The 16,068-nt window shown below is 41.9% G+C and overlaps 2 non-coding genes across 2 annotated transcripts; one reads left to right on the forward strand and one right to left on the reverse strand.

Moving 5' to 3' along the window:
- Positions 1-6,684: 6,684 nt before the first annotated feature.
- trnal-aag (transfer RNA leucine (anticodon AAG)) lies at positions 6,685-6,766 on the forward strand. Its single transcript has one exon. It is a non-coding gene; the product is annotated as a tRNA-Leu (tRNA).
- Positions 6,767-7,418: 652 nt separating this feature from the next.
- Positions 7,419-7,492, reverse strand: trnat-agu (transfer RNA threonine (anticodon AGU)). The gene has a single exon. It is a non-coding gene; the product is annotated as a tRNA-Thr (tRNA).
- Between the last annotated feature and the right edge of the window lie 8,576 nt (positions 7,493-16,068).

A 16,068-nucleotide genomic window follows, 5' to 3' on the forward strand; every position in this document is an offset into this window, starting at 1 on the left:
CTCGAAAACATTGCAGCACTGTTGTTTTCAGCCGGAAAAGAAGCAGGACAGCGGATCAAACTGGTGACATTTCTGAGACGCTTGTTTACCTTTTTATAGCATTTTTGCAGTGTAGCGTTGGTTTATGGTGACAATCGCTTGCAAAATGCGGCCGTGTCCTAATCTATGGACTTCCGTGGTCTTAATGAGAATAGTCCCGTTTCGAAGGTCTTTCCAATCGAATTCCAATCAGTTCGCTGCACATTTCCAGAGACCCAAGGGGGGACGTCACGTGATGATGTAGGATCGAGACGTGGAAATCCAGCTCTTCCGTAAAAAAATATAAATTAATGTTTAAGTGAAGAAAGATTACAAATTACCTTCTAAAATTATATAAACTACTCAGGATTGTCCTTAGATATGCCCCCTAAGCAGAAGCACAGAAAACAATTACTTTGAAGACAGCACAAGTTGGAAAAGAACCAAGGCCGGTCACCCTGATGGTACCTCGGTCTCAAGTGCATTTTACCTCCGGCGATACAGAACAGGAAACGGCGGCAACATCAACAGCGTCCAAGAAGGAGCTAAAGGAACTGCGCATGCGTGAAGGAAGAGGCTTGCTCAAACATGAGCAATTTAAACTACAAATCCCAGCTACAATCGGAAGTGAAAGTGAAGGTGAATCCGAGGTGGATTCGGATTCTCTGGACCATACAGATGAAGATGAGGAGGCAAAAGAAGAACATCAGGAAGAGGTTGGAGGTGGAAGATCTCCTGGAAACATAAGAAAAGCTTTGGTGCAAATAATGCAGGAATTAAAAGAATTAAACGCATTTAAATTAATAAAAGAAGATATTAAAAATATGAAGATTATGTTTGATAAAGTGGTGAAAAAAAGGAGAAAATGGACAAGAAAGTTAAAAAGTTGGAAGAAATAACGGGAGACGCCATTGATAGAGTGAATAAAATGGAAGATAATATTCTTGCCTGGATATCAGAAAAAAAACTGTTGTTGGAAGAAGTGGACGTGCCTGAAAATTTTAGCAGACGAAATAATATTAAAATTGTTAGTCTTAAAGAAGGTATAGAGGGAAAGGATCCAATAAATATTTTTTTTCAAAAATGGATCCCGGAAAATTTGGAAATGGAAGAGGGAACCCAGATAATTAAAATCGAAAGGGCTCACAGAGCCTTAGGAGCAAAACCACAACATGATCAAAACCCACGACCAATGTTGACAAACTGCTTAAGATATCAAGATAAAGAAAAGATCCTGAAGGCAGCTGCCCAATGTGCCAGAAAGAGAAGATGATAGAAGGGAAAACAGTTATTTCCTTCCTGATATAAGTTGTGACCTTTTCAAGAGAAAGAAGGAATTTAACCCAACGAAAAAAAATTGTATGGGAAAAGGGTTATAAATTTATATTGCGCCACCCGGCAACACTGATGATTTTTTTGGATGACGGAAAAAGAAGATTTTTTACTGATTATCGGGATGCGGTGGAGTTTGCACGAGAACTCCCAAATATTCGCTAGACAGAGCTAAAGATTTAAAAGTGAAACCGATTAAGGATGAAGACGGGGACAGTGAATTGAGTTGATGAACACTTAAGGACAGAAGAATATTTAAATATACTTTTAATTATATGATACAGGGGGAGAAAGGTAAAAATTTGAGAAATATTAATCGAGAGTAGTGATATTATTTTTTCTTCTCTTACATATACATTTATGCTAGGGGAGAGCTGGGGGAACTTGGGATCGATCGCTACGGGATTCTCGTGTGTAATCATGGCGTTTGCCATGACCCGCACAACGGAGGGGGGTAATGTTGTGCTTTTTTTCATTCACAGCATTAGTAGGGGGGTATTTTGTTATTTTTTTCTTTATAATCTATTTTTCTTTTATTCTTCTTTCTTTGATTGGACAATCGGAGGGGAGTCACATAACAACATGGAGTATTTTAAAACAATTACCCAAGATACTACGAGAGTTGAAATATTATGTATTGTTATAGATTGGAGTAACCCTGTTAAAAATAATGACTAATTTACTGAATTTTTTTGCAGTTTTAATGTTAATGGGCTTAATGGACCGGTGAAAAGAGCAAGAATTTTAACATACATGAAGAAAATGAAAATAGATATAGCTTTTTTACAATAAACACATTTAACAGAGATAGAACATCAGAAATTAAAGAGTGATTGGGTCGGAAATGTTATTGCAGCTTCATTTAATTCAAAAGCGAGGGGAGTTGCAATTTTGTTTAATAAAACTTTACCAATTAAAATACAAAATGTATTAATTGATTCTGCGGGGAGATACGTAATTATACATTGTCAAATATTTTCAGAACTATGGACTCTTATGAATATTTATGCACCAAATGAAAACGATGTAAAATTTATACAAGAGGCCTTTTTGAATTTGACTAAGGCACATGACAAAATATTAATAGGTGGAGACTTTAACTTTTGTCTAGACCCAGTTTTAGATAGGTCAACAAAGATTGTTACAAAACCAAAAGTAGCAATATTAACTTTATAATTGATGAAAGATTTAAACTTGATTGATATATGGAGAAGAACTAACCCAAGAGAAAGAGATTATTCATTTTATTCAAATAGACATAAAGCTTATTCAAGGATAGATGTTTTCCTATTATCACGAATATTAAAGCCAGAGTGAAAAATATGGAATATAAAGCAAGAATATTGTCAGACCATTCCACCTTGATAATGACAATGATAATGATGGATAAGGAGGAATCGATTTACAGATGGAGATTTAATTCAGTCTCATTAAAACGTCAAGATTTTTGTGATTTTATGAAAAACAGATTCAGTTTTTTTAGATACAAACTCTCATTCAGTTGATGATAAATTTATATTATGGGAAGCGATGAAGGCATATTTGAGAGGCCTGATAATAAGTTATACTTCTAAAAGTAAGAAGGAATATATGGTAGAAATAGATCAATTGGAAAAAGAGATTACAAAATTAGAAAAAGTATCTCAAAGATATATGACAGAAGAAAAACAAAGACAACTTGTTAATAAGAAGCTACAATATAATACACTTCAGACATACCGAACAGAAAATGTAATTATGAGAACTAAACAGAGATATTATGATCGCACAAGATTCTTGTTTAGCAGTTAAAAGCAGACCAGGCTTCCAAAACGATAGATGCAATTAGAACAAGTGTAAATAAAGTTACTTATAAACCTTTAGAAATCAATGAAACTTTAATTTTTTTCGTTCTGAACTGTATCAATCAGAATCACAAAATGATATTGTTGAGATAGAAAGGTTTCTATAATAAATAACTCTTCCAAAATTGAATTCAAAAGAACAGAAAGGATCAGATGTACCTTTTACATTAAAAGAGGTCGAATAAGCTCTAGGATCAATTCAGAGTAATAAATCTCCAGGAGAAGATGGTTTCCGCCCGAATTTTACAAAAGTTATGAAGATTTATTAATTCCTCCTTTTATGGAGCTAATACACCAAGTGGAAAGAACGCATAAATTGCAGAATCTTCTTCGACAGCTATTTTAATAGTATTGCCAAAAAAAAAGATAGAGACCTTTTAAAGCCAACATCATATAGACCTATTTCTTTGTTGAACACGGACTAAAAAATAATATCAAAGATTTTATCTAATAGATTATCTAAATATTTACCAAAATTAATACATATGGACCAAACAGGATTTATCAAAAATAGACAATCGGCAGATAATGTAACTCGGTTACTTAGCGTAATTCATCTGGCACAAAAGAGGGAGGAAATGAGTGTGGCCGTTGCTTTGGATGCAGTTAAAGCATTTGATGATTGAAATGGGATTTTTTATTTACGGTATTGGAAAAATATAGATTAGGAGTATCTTTTATAAAATGGATTAAAACCCTAAATACTAATCCCAAAGCTAAAGTAATGACAAATGGCCAAATTTCAACATAATTTCAGCTAACAAGGTCAACTATACAAGGTTGTCCATTATCACCTGCTTTATTTGTGTTGGTGATAGAACCATCAGCTGAATTAATTAGAACTGACTCAGATATTATGGGTTTCAGAGTTAATCAGGAGGAATATAAGATTAATCTAATCGCTGACGATGTTCTGTTTTATCTAACTAACCCATTGTGTTCGTTGCGTAAATTATATACCAGATTGGAAGAATATGGGAAAATATCAGGGTACGAAATAAATTGGGGTAAAAGTGAAATTCTACCCCTTACTAAAGGAGACTATAGTCAATGTCGATTAATAACTCAATTTAGATGGCCGATAAATGGTATAAAGTATTTAGGTATAAAAGTTGATAATGATATATATTTATATAAATTAAATTATTTGCCATTATTGAAAAAAATCAAGAGGATCTTGATAAATGGATGATGTTACCAATAACATTAATAGGTAGAGTCAATGCTGTAAAAATGAATATATTCCCTATGTTACAATATTTATTCCAAATACTACCAATACAATTATCGCAGAAGTTTTTTCAAGAGTTAAATAAATGTGTGAGGAAGTTCCTTTGGAAAGGTAAGATGTCAAGAATATCGTTGGAAAAATTGACATGGAAATCTGACCTAGGAGGGTTACAATTACCAAATTTTAAGAATTATTACAGAGCAAATCAACTTAGATTTATTGCATCTTTTTTTGATGAAGATAAACCGGCATGGATTAGAATAGAATTAGATAAAATAGGAGAAAATATACAAAATTTTATATATAAATAGGAATCTAAATGGATACGGGAAAAGAAAGAATCTCCTATATTAAAACATTTGATTGATTTATGGAATAAGATAAATGTTGATGATGATGAGATAAATAAATCTTTATTAGCAAAGAGACATTTAATTCAAAATAAACTTATTCCTTTTACAATGGATAATCAACTTTTATATAACTGGTTTCAAAAAGGGATTAGATATATAGGAGCCTGTTTTGCAGGAGGTATATTCATGTCATTTGATGAATTAAAGAATAAATACAAAATATCAAATAAAACTCTTTTCTGTTATTTCCAATTAAGGGATTGTTTAAGAGATAAACTGGGTCAAACAATGTTATTGCCGAAACTTAATGAAATAAAAACTTTTATTCATAAAGGAAAAATTAAAAAAAAAATATTTCCTGTATGTATAGTTTGATTCAAAAACAGGCAATTAAACAAGGAATTCATAAGTCAAGACAAAAATGGGAAACTGATTTGAATATTAAAATTGATGAAACAACTTGGTCAAGACTATGTCTTGACAGTATGACAAATACAATAAATGTCCGACTAAGATTAGTACAATATAATTTTTACATCAATGATATATTACACCACAAAAAAAAACAGATTAAACCCAAATTTATATGATCAATGTTTTCGATGTAATCAGGAAATAGGTACATTTTCACACTCTACTTGGTCTTCTTTTAAAATTCAACCTTTTTGGACAAATTTAAGAGTTTTACTGGAACAAATTATTGGAACACAACTTCCACAGAACCCAATATTATTTTTACTAGATGATATTGATGGGATAAAACCGAAACCCAAATTGAACAAATATCAGAAAGAATTCATAAAACTTGCATTGGCAGTAGCCAAAAAGGCTATTGCAGTAACTTGGAAATCGGATTTACACTTAAGTATAGATCGTTGGAAGAATGAAATTTTCAGCTGCATTCCACTTGAAAAAAATACTTACAATTTAAGAAATAGATATGATATATTTCTGAAAAATTGGCGCCCTTATTTATAAAAGATAGTATTAAATACATAGGTGCTCCGAAGATAAAATTATTAGTCATCTGGGAAAAGAAATAAATATATATATATTAAAGTTATTTTGAAATCCATGGAGCATGTGGGGATCTTCCGATATCCAGGCACTCTTTCTTTCTTTCTTTTTTGTTTTCTTCTTTCTTTTTTTCTCTCTTTTTCATATATATATAGGGATGTGTTAGGGGAGATGCGTTAAGGGGAGGGGCAAGGCCGATATTATTTCTTTCTATTCTGTAACCTATTTAAAAATTCAATAAAAAATTATATTAAAAAAAGAAACCTGAGAGATGCCGTTACGGAAAGGTGCGAGAATACATGCAGTTGTTAAATACATTTACACCCAGAATGTTCCATAAGTAGAGACCACGAACTCCAAGTGTCCACTGCATCCCCCTCCCATCTGGAGAGTTCAGAGGCTTCGCAGTGTTATCAATGACCCAGAGATGAATACTGGATCGTCGCACGATTATTTATGATTCCTACATTTTTTATTGCAAAACATTCTGAATGAAATCTTGGTGTAGGCCTGCAATGGTCACTGAATGTACCACATAGGTAGATAACCGTGAGAATACTGCTCGCCTTCGGTGAACATTAAATTCGAATTTCTGATGTACATGCTGACAATATTCGTTATAATTAGCGCCCTTGCACTATATCTGTTATATAGATGTTTGAATCCCGGGAATTTGAAAAGGAAACACTGTCCCACTCTTCTCTCCTGTCTACTCCAACGAAATATTAGAAGAGTTGGAAAATGGAAAATGCTTCAAGTATCAACAAGTAAGTGTGAGAATGTTCAAAGCATACTTTCTGAGCATACGGTATAAAGCCTTCTCAAGTAACATCATCAACCTATCCAGGTGATGGATTCCACGTCGTAATCCAAGTAATCCAGAAAATGTGGTAGTGTGGCCGAGCGGTCTATGGCGCTGGACTAAGGTTCCAGTCTCTAAGGAGGTGTGGGTTCCAATCCCATCACTGCCATTTTATGTACACATATTTCTGTTGCTGTATTGAAGTGAATCCGGAATGTTTTGCAATATAAAATGCAGGAATCATAAATAATCGTGGCGACGATCCAGTATTGTCTCTGGGTCATTGCTAACACTGCGGTGATGCTGAACACTGCAGCTGGGCGGGCGATGCAGTGGAAACTTGGAGTTGATGGCTTCTACTTATAGAACAATGTGGGTGTAAGAGTATTTAACAACTGTATGTATTCTCGCTCCTTTCCGTAACGGCATCTCCCCGGTGTCTTGAAATATGCAGCGAACTGATCGGAATTCGGTTGGAAAGACTTTCAAACGGGACGATTCTCATTAAGACTAGGTAAAACCATAGATTAGGACACGGCCGCATTTTGCAAGCGATTGACACCATAACCCAACGCTACACTTGAAAAATATTATAAAAAGGTAAGCAAGCTTCTCAGAAATGTCACCAGTTTGATCCGTCGTCCTGTTTCTTTCCCGGCAGAAAACATCAGTGCTGCAAAGTTTTCGAGAACTATGTTTAGTATGTAGACTATGGTATTGTTCCGTTACTTTTTGTGACATTCTTTTTTGTCATTACAGGAACAGTACAATATGTAATGTGCAGTTTATTAGGAAACATTCCATTTCACCCCATAAACTAAAGGCTCCGCTGGGAGTTGAACCCAGGATCTCCTGTTTACTAGACAGACGCTTTGACCAGTTAAGCCACGGAGCCCTTGCGCTGGTCAATATCCGTCATAATGAGACTACATGAGATAAATCAAATTAGACCGTATTTGGAGACTTTCCCCGATGTAGTTTGTATGCATAGCATGGGCTCCTGCTCTCTCCTCAGCTAATTCGATTTCAAGACATTGCACCAAGTCCAAAATTTTGCCGAAATGTAGTGGCGGATCCACCAGCGGTGAATCTTCAAAACAAATGTGGAAGCGTGCAAGGATTCTCAATGTTGTGTTTTCCAATATAAATGCTCCATGACGCTGGATTTGCCTCCTCTTCTTTCCGAAGTAAAAACGCAAGTGTTACGTTTTCAGATTAACCACGTTTTGATCAACGTTTTCATGCAATGCCGTGGGCGCTGTGGCTCTCTAACTCGAGAGGTAAAACCAATACCTTGGATTTAAAACTGAATCGTGAAGATGAAGCTGGAGAAGTTCCAGTCGAGAATCCAACTTTAAGGCTCATGAACCTTAGAGGGCAAAGAAAAAAGAAATAGTGCAGCTATCTAGAATTCGGCGACTTGGAATAAAAAAGCCAACTATCTCTGCTACATCTATCTCTTCGGTATTTTTCAATAGAAGATGCAACGCCGAATAATAGGGTAGATGAACTTCTGTTGGAACACCTATTTCTTACTTCACATTTTGCAGCTGGAGTTGACAACAGCAATGAAGATCCTTCATTTCTGTCTGTCCTTGGCCGTCTCCTCTATTGTGACCCAGGTGTGGATCAGGTACCGTATTCTGCCTCTGCTGTCGGGCGTCAAGTTGTCTTTGGCTCTCCAGGTCTTCTCCGCCCTGCAGAGATTCAAAGAATCGGAATTATTGCGTTCGTTTTCCGTATACAGACGGAACCGAGGTAAGTACGTCTTGACGATCTTCGGCTACTATGAGAATTGTTTTGAAGTTCGTTAAGCACAATGAAGGAATAAGCATGTCTAAATTTACAGATGGCGGTCGGCTACATATTAATTTTTGCAGAGAAGATGACGCTCGGATACTTCACGAGCAAATAGGAAAGTTAAGTGAAATGCTTTGCCCGGCTGATGGGTTGTAACTCGCACCATGCTGGGAATCGCGTAGCATTGTTCAAAAGGCCGGATATTGAAGGGCATAACATCTAAGGTGAGAAATATACGATTACATTTTCCCGTGATATTAGTGAGTGTCAGAGAGAAATAAAATCAGAATTTGCATGTTAAAAATCGAGGTATATACTGATAACTGTGCAATGACTTAAAACGTCTGACGGATCTGACTCCTGACTCCAGCTGCAGTGTATGCATTTGGACCCCCCCCCCCCCCCATTAATGATGATTATTTCTGCTGTTATACAATAACTCCATCAATTACTATCTGTAATGTTATCCTACTTTTATGTACCTAAGAAGCTCTGGTAAGTATACTGATTCCACTTCTCACTCCCCTACATCCTGGTTTTGTGTCATGCACGACGGGAAGCGAACGAAAAATGCAGAGTTTTACACGGATTTTGAGAGCTATTACTTCATTGGATTATAATAGGGCATGAGGTCTGCTGGAAACTAAACGGTTGGCAGGAAGATGCAGCAAAGGGTAACAAAGGCAAACTTCATATTCTTTGTTAGGCATATGATTGGAGTCTAGGAATATGAAGTATTAAATCAAGTGTTGTGCTGTGGTACGCCCATAATAGCCGTATCACTCTCCACGATGCCTGTCCTTTCACTAATAATTTTTTTTGTTACGAGCAATGGTGATGGTTCACAAACAATTCACTAGCTATTTCCTGTTATGACCAGGTTAACCTATCAGTAACTTCATGAAACTGAGCGATTTATTTGTGGGGCTGGGTTTAGCCGAATAAGAGGTAAATTTGAGACATCAAATAGGACATTACAGGTTAAATGCTTCCAGTTTTATTGCTTCAATCGCCAGCGTCTGTGTTCTACTTTGCAATGTTGGACTGCGGACACTGTGACTGCCCCATCAGAATGGAATCCATGTACGTCTTGGTGTAGGCCTGCAATGGTCAGTGAATGTAACAACAGAGGTAGATAACCGTGATAATACTCTTTGCCTTCGGTGAACATGAACGTCGAATTGCTGATGTACATACTGACAATATTTGTGATAATTGGTGTCCTTGCACTGACATCTGTGCTATAGTTGTTTGACTCCCGGGAGTTTGAAAAGGAAACACTGTCCCACTGTTCTCTTCTGTCTGCTCCAACGAAATCTTAGAAAAGTTGGAAAATGGAAAATGCTTCAAGTATCAACAAGTACGTGGGAGAATGTTCAAAGCATACTTTTGAGCATATAGTATAACGCCTTCTCGATTATCATCAACCAATCTACGTAGTGGGGTAATGCGTAAAAAAGCGCGGTAGTGTGGCCGAGCGGTCGAAGGCGCTGGATTTAGGTTCCAGTCTCTAGGACGTGTGGGTTCGAATCCGACCACTGCCATCTTATGTATACATATTTCGGTTGCTGTATCAAAGTGAATCCGGAATGTTTTGCAATAAAAAATGTAGGAATCATAAATAATCGTGGCGACGATCCAGCATTGGTCTCTGGGTCATTGATAACACTGCGGAGATGCTGAACACAGCAGCTGGCAGGGGGATGCAGTGGACACTTCGAGTTCATGGCCGCTACTTATCGAACATTGTGGGTGTAAGACTATTTAACAACTGTATGTATTCTCGCTCCATTCCGTAACGACATCTCCCCTGTTTCTTGAAATGTGCAGCGAACTGATCAGAATTCGGTTGGAAAGACATTTGCAACGGGACGATTCTCATTAAGACCACGGAAGTCCATAGATTAGGACTCGGCCGCATTTTGCAAGCGATTGTCACCATAAATCAACGCTACAGTGCAAAAAATGATATAAAAAAGGTAAACAAGCTTCTCAGAAATGTCACCAGTTTGATCCGTCGTCCTGTTTCTTTCCCGGCAGAAAACATCAGTGCTGCAAAGTTTTCGAGAACTATGTTTAGTATGTAGACTATGGTATTGTTCCGTTACTTTTTGTGACATTCCTTTGTGATTACAGGAGCAGTGTAATATGTAATGTGCAGTTTATTCTGAAGCATTCTAACTCTCCCCATAAACTAAAGGCTCCGCTGGGAGTGGAACCCAGGATGTCCTGTTTACTGGACAGACGCTTTGGCCAGTTAAGCCAAGGAGCCCTTGCGCTGGTCAGCATCTGTCATAATGAGACTACGTAGAGGAGATAACTCAAATTAGTCTGTATTTAGAGACTTTCCCCGATGTAGTTTGCATGCATAATATGGGCTCCTACTCTCTCCACAGCTCACTCGATTTCAAGACATTGCTCCAAATCCGACATTTTGCCGAAAGATAGTGTTGGATCGACGAGCCATGAATCTTCATAAGAAGTGTGGAAATGTGAAATGATTCTTAATGTTGTGTTTCCCAACATAAATGATCCATGACGCTGGATTTGCATCGTCTTCTTTCCAAAGTAAAGACGCAAGTGTTACCTTTTCAGTTTGACCACGTTTTGATCAACGTTTAACATGGTTTTCATTCAATGCCCTGGGCGTCGTGGCTCTCTAACTCGAAAGGTAAAACCAATATCTTGGGGTAAATTTGAATCCCGAAGCTGAAGTTGGGGAAGTTCCATTCAAAAATCAGACTTGAAGGCACCTAAACCTTAGAGGGCATAGACATGAGAAATAGTCCAGCTAACCAGACTTGAAAGACATGGGAAAAAAGCCAACTATCTCTGCCATAACTATATGTTCGTTATTTTTTAACAGAGGAGATGAAGCCGTATGATTGGGTAGAAGAACTTCTGCTGAAACACCTTTTTGTTACCTCACATTATGTCGCTGGCGTTGAGAGCAGCAATGAAGATCCTTCATGCCTGTTTGTCGTTTGCCGTCACTTCTATTGTGGTTCCAGGTGTGGTTCAGGGACCGTATTCTGCCTCTGCTGTCCAGCACTAAGTTGTCTTTGGTCTTCCATATCTCCTCCGCCCAGCAGGCATCCAATGAATAGGAATTATTGCGTTCGTTTTCCGTATACAGACGGAACCGAGATAAGTACGTGTTGACGGTTTGGAAGATTGGATTTTGTCAGCTACTATGAGAATTGTTTTGAAGTTCGTTAAGCAGAATGAAGGAATAAAACTGTCTAAATTTACTGATGACGCTTGGTTACATATTAATTTGTGCAGGGAAGATGGCGCTCGAATACTTCACGAGCAGGTAGGAAAGTTAAGTGAAAAGCGTTTCCCGGCTGATGGGTTGTAAGTCGCACCATGCTGGGAATCGCGCAGCATTGTTCAAAAGGCCGGATATTGAAGGGCATAACATCTAAGGTGAGAAATATACGATTACATTTTCCCGTGATATTAGTGAGTGTCAGAGAGAAATAAAATCAGAATTTGTGAATGGTGTGTACATGCATGTTAAAAATAGAGTTATATACTGATAAACACCAGGAAATCTGCAGATGCTGGAAATTCAAACAATAACACACACAAAATGCTTGTAGAACACAGTAGGTCAGGCAGCATCTATAGGGAGAAGCGCAGTCGACGTTTCGGGATGAGTCCTGACGAAGGGTCTCGGACCGAAACGTCGACAGCGCTTCTCCCTATAGATGCTGCCTGGCCTGCTGTGTTCCAGCAGCATTTTGTGTGTGTTGCGGTTTATATACCGAAAAATGTGCAATGACTTAAAACGTCTGACGGATCTGACTCTGGAATCCAGCGGCGTTATATCCATTTGGAATCCCTGATTAATGATGATTATTTCTGGAGTTATACAATATCTCCATCAATTACCATCTGAAATGTTGTCCTACTTTTATATAACTGGGAAGCTCTAGTAAGTATACTGATTTCACTTCTCACTCCTCTACAACCTGGTTTCTGTCATGCACGACGGGAAGCGAACGCAAAAGGCAGAGTTCTACACGAATTTTGAGAGATATTACTTCACTGGATTACAAAAGGGCATGAGATTTGCTGGAAACTAAACGGTTGGCAGGAAGTTACAGAGAGGGGTAACAAGGGCAAACATCTTATTCTTTGTTAGGCATATGATTGGAGTCTAGGAATATGAAGTATTAAATCAAGTGGTGTGCTGTGGGGCGCCCATAATAGCCGTATTATTCTCCACGATGCCTGTCCTCTCACTGATAAAGTTTTTACGAGCAGTGGAGACACTTCACAAGAAATTCGCTATTTATTTCCTGTTATGACAACGTTCACCTATCAATAAAGTCATGAAATTAGGCGATTTATTTGTGGGGGGGGGGGACTAACCGAATAAGATGTAAATTTGAGACTGTGGCGACCCACATCCCAGCGCACTCGAACCGGCTCCCAAAGTGGCGCGCGCCGGCATTGAGGCCGGTCACAAAAAGGGCGCCAATCCTGCTTCACCAGCAAGGGGAAAAGCCCGCGCGCGGGACGGGACTGTGAATACGCGCCCCCTACAGCATTCCCGCCCGGGAAGGGCGGGAACAGGAAGGCTTTAAAGCAAGGCCGCGAAGTTTGAATAAACCTATTCTGTACTGCAGCTCACCCACTCCGTGTCGTTATTTCAGCGCTGCGTGTAGCACACAGCAACAATTGGTGACCCCGACGGCCCAAACGATACTTATCCCGGAGATGAACGACGCCGCATCTGTTCATGCAGTTTCGTTAAAACTGCCAAGCTTCTGGACGCTGCGACCTCACCTATGGTTCCAGCAAGCAGAAGCCCAATTCCACATTCGGCAAATAACCTCGGATGCCACATGTTACTACTACGTGGTGAGCTCCCTCGACCAGGAGACAGCCGCCCAGGTTGAGGAGTTCATACAGTCGCCCCTGGAGGACGGCAAATACACAGAATTTAAAGCCCTGTTCATAAGGACTTTCGGACTCTCACGGCGCGAGCGAGCTGCACCTGGATGGTTTGGGGGACAGGCCACCGTCGGCTTTTATGAACAAGATGCTGTCCCTGGCCGGAGGACACAAGCCCTGTCTTGTGTTTGAGCAGGCGTTCCTGGAGCAGCTGCCCGAGGACATACGCGGATTTCAGCGACCCCCGGAAGGTGGCTGCCCGGGCAGGAGTGCTGTGTAAAGCCAAGAAGGAGAGTGGGGCGTCCGTCGCACAGATCACCAGACCACGCTCTCAGCAGCAGACCAGACCAGACCCGGCCGTAGAGCCCACTAACCCCAGAGGCAGAGGTGAGGAGACCAACGAACAATGGTGCTTCTACCACCAGCGGTGGAGCGCAGAAGCCCGTCTCTGTAGCCGGCCCTGCAAGTTCCCCGGAAACGCCAGGGCCAGCCGCCGCTGATGGCTACGGCGGCTGGCCATCGGGATAGCCTCCTGTATGTCTGGGACAAGCAATCGGGACGCGTCTTTTTGGTCGACACCGGAGCCGAGATAAGCGTCTTACCTCCAACGAGTTACGACACCCGCAACAGAGAACCGGGTCCTACCCTGAGGGCCGTGAACGGCAGCACAGTAAGGACCTACGGCACCCGTACGGTGCGGCTACAGTTCGGCTCCAGCCGGTTCACGTGGGACTTCACACTGGCCGCCGTAGCCCAAACGCTCCTGGGAGCGGATTTTTTGCGAGCTCACAGCCTACTGGTCGACGTGCCAAGGAAGAGACTGGTCCACGCCGAGACCTTTCAAACGTTCTCCCGGGGTGAAGCCCAGTTGCCGGCACCACACTTAGACTCCATCACGCTTTCCGACAACGATTTCACCAGAGTCCTGGCGGATTTCCTATCGGTTCTGGCGCCCCAGTTCACGACAGCCATGCCCAGACACGGCGTACAACACCACATCCCGACACAAGGACCACCCCTCCACGCCCGTGCTCGAATGCTTCCCCCGGACAAGCTCCGACTGACGAAGGAGGAGTTCAAGAGGATGGAGGAATTGGGGATCATACGGCGGTCCGACAGCCCATGAGCCTCCCCCCTGCACATTGTGCCCAAAGCAACAAGGGACTGGAGACCATGCGGCGACAACCGCAGGCTGAACGTGGCTACAACACCGGACCGTTACCCTGTGCCGCACATTCAGGACTTTGCAGCAAACCTGCACGGCACATGGATCTTCTCCAAGGTAGACCTCGTCCGGGGATACCATCAAATCCCGATGCATCCGGACGACGTCCCCAAAACGGCTCTCATCACCTCTTTCGGCCTTTTCGAGTTCCTCCGCATGCCGTTCGGCCTAAAGAATGCCGCACAGACGGTTCAGCGGTTAATGGACGCGGTGGGACGCGACCTGGACTTCGCTTTCATCTATTTGGACGACATCCTCATAGCCAGCAGCAGTTGTCAGGAGCATCTGTCCCACCTCCGTCAACTCTACGCCCGACTGAGAGAATACGGTCTAACAATCAACCCGGCCAAATGCCAGTTCGGGCTCGACACCATCGACTTCCTGGGCCACAGGATTACTATAGACGGGGCAACCCCTCTGCCCGACAAGGTAGGCGCAGTCCGCCACTTCCCCCTACCCAACACAGTCAAAGGCCTTCAGGAATTCGTGGGTATGTTGAATTTCTACCACCGCTTCCTCCCTTCAGCAGCCCAAATCATGCGTCCCCTGTTCGCCCCGATGTCGGGTAAGGGCAAGGACATTACCTGGGACGAGGATTCCCCCGCGGCTTTCATTAAAACCAAAGATTCCTTGGCAAACGCCGCGATGCTAGTGCACCCCAGAACGGACGTCCCTACCGCCCTCACAGTGGACGCATCCAACACGGCAGTCGGTGGAGTGCTGGAACAGCTCATCGAGGGTCGCTGGCAACCCCTGGGATTTTTCAGCAAGCACCTACGACCACCCGAGCTCAAATACAGTGCTTTCGACCGGGAACTGTTGGCGCTATACCTGGCAATCCGGCATTTCAGCTACTTCTTGGAAAGTAGGCCCTTCACCGCGTCCACGGACCACAAACCGCTTATCTTTGCGTTCACGAAAGCACCCGACCCTTGGTCGTCCCGCCAGCAGCGACATCTGTCCTACATCTCCGAATATACGACGGATGTCCGGCATGTCTCGGGAAAGGACAAGGTCGTGTCGGACGCCCGCTCCCGCTCTAACATCCAAGCCCTGTCCCAGGGGGTAGACTATGAAGCGCTGGCGGAGGCGCAGCAGGCAGACGAGGAGATCCCTAGTTACAGAACCGCAGTTTCCGGTTTGCAGCTCCAGGACCTCCCCGTAGGCCCAGGTGAGAGGACCCTGCTCTGTGACGTCACCACCGGCCAATCCCGCCCCGTCGTTCCGGCAGTCTGGTGGCGGCGCGTTTTCGTTTCCATTCACAATTTAGCGCACCCCTCCATCAGGTCAACCGTCCGGATGGTAGCCAACAGGTTCGTTTGGCACGGACTCCGCAAGCAGGTCAGTGAGTGGGTCAGAACGTGCATGCTCTGCCAAACAGCCAAGGTGCTGCGGCACACCAAAGCCCTGCCGCAGCAGTTCCACTCCACCCGCCGGCGTTTCGACCACATTCATGTGGATATCGTGGGCCCCCTGCCCGTGTCGCGAGGAGCGCGGCACCTCCTGACTATCGTGGACCGGTTCACAAGTTGGCCAGAGGC

The sequence above is a fragment of the Hemitrygon akajei genome, chromosome 8 (assembly GCF_048418815.1).
Source record: "Hemitrygon akajei chromosome 8, sHemAka1.3, whole genome shotgun sequence".
Lineage (NCBI taxonomy): Eukaryota > Metazoa > Chordata > Chondrichthyes > Myliobatiformes > Dasyatidae > Hemitrygon > Hemitrygon akajei.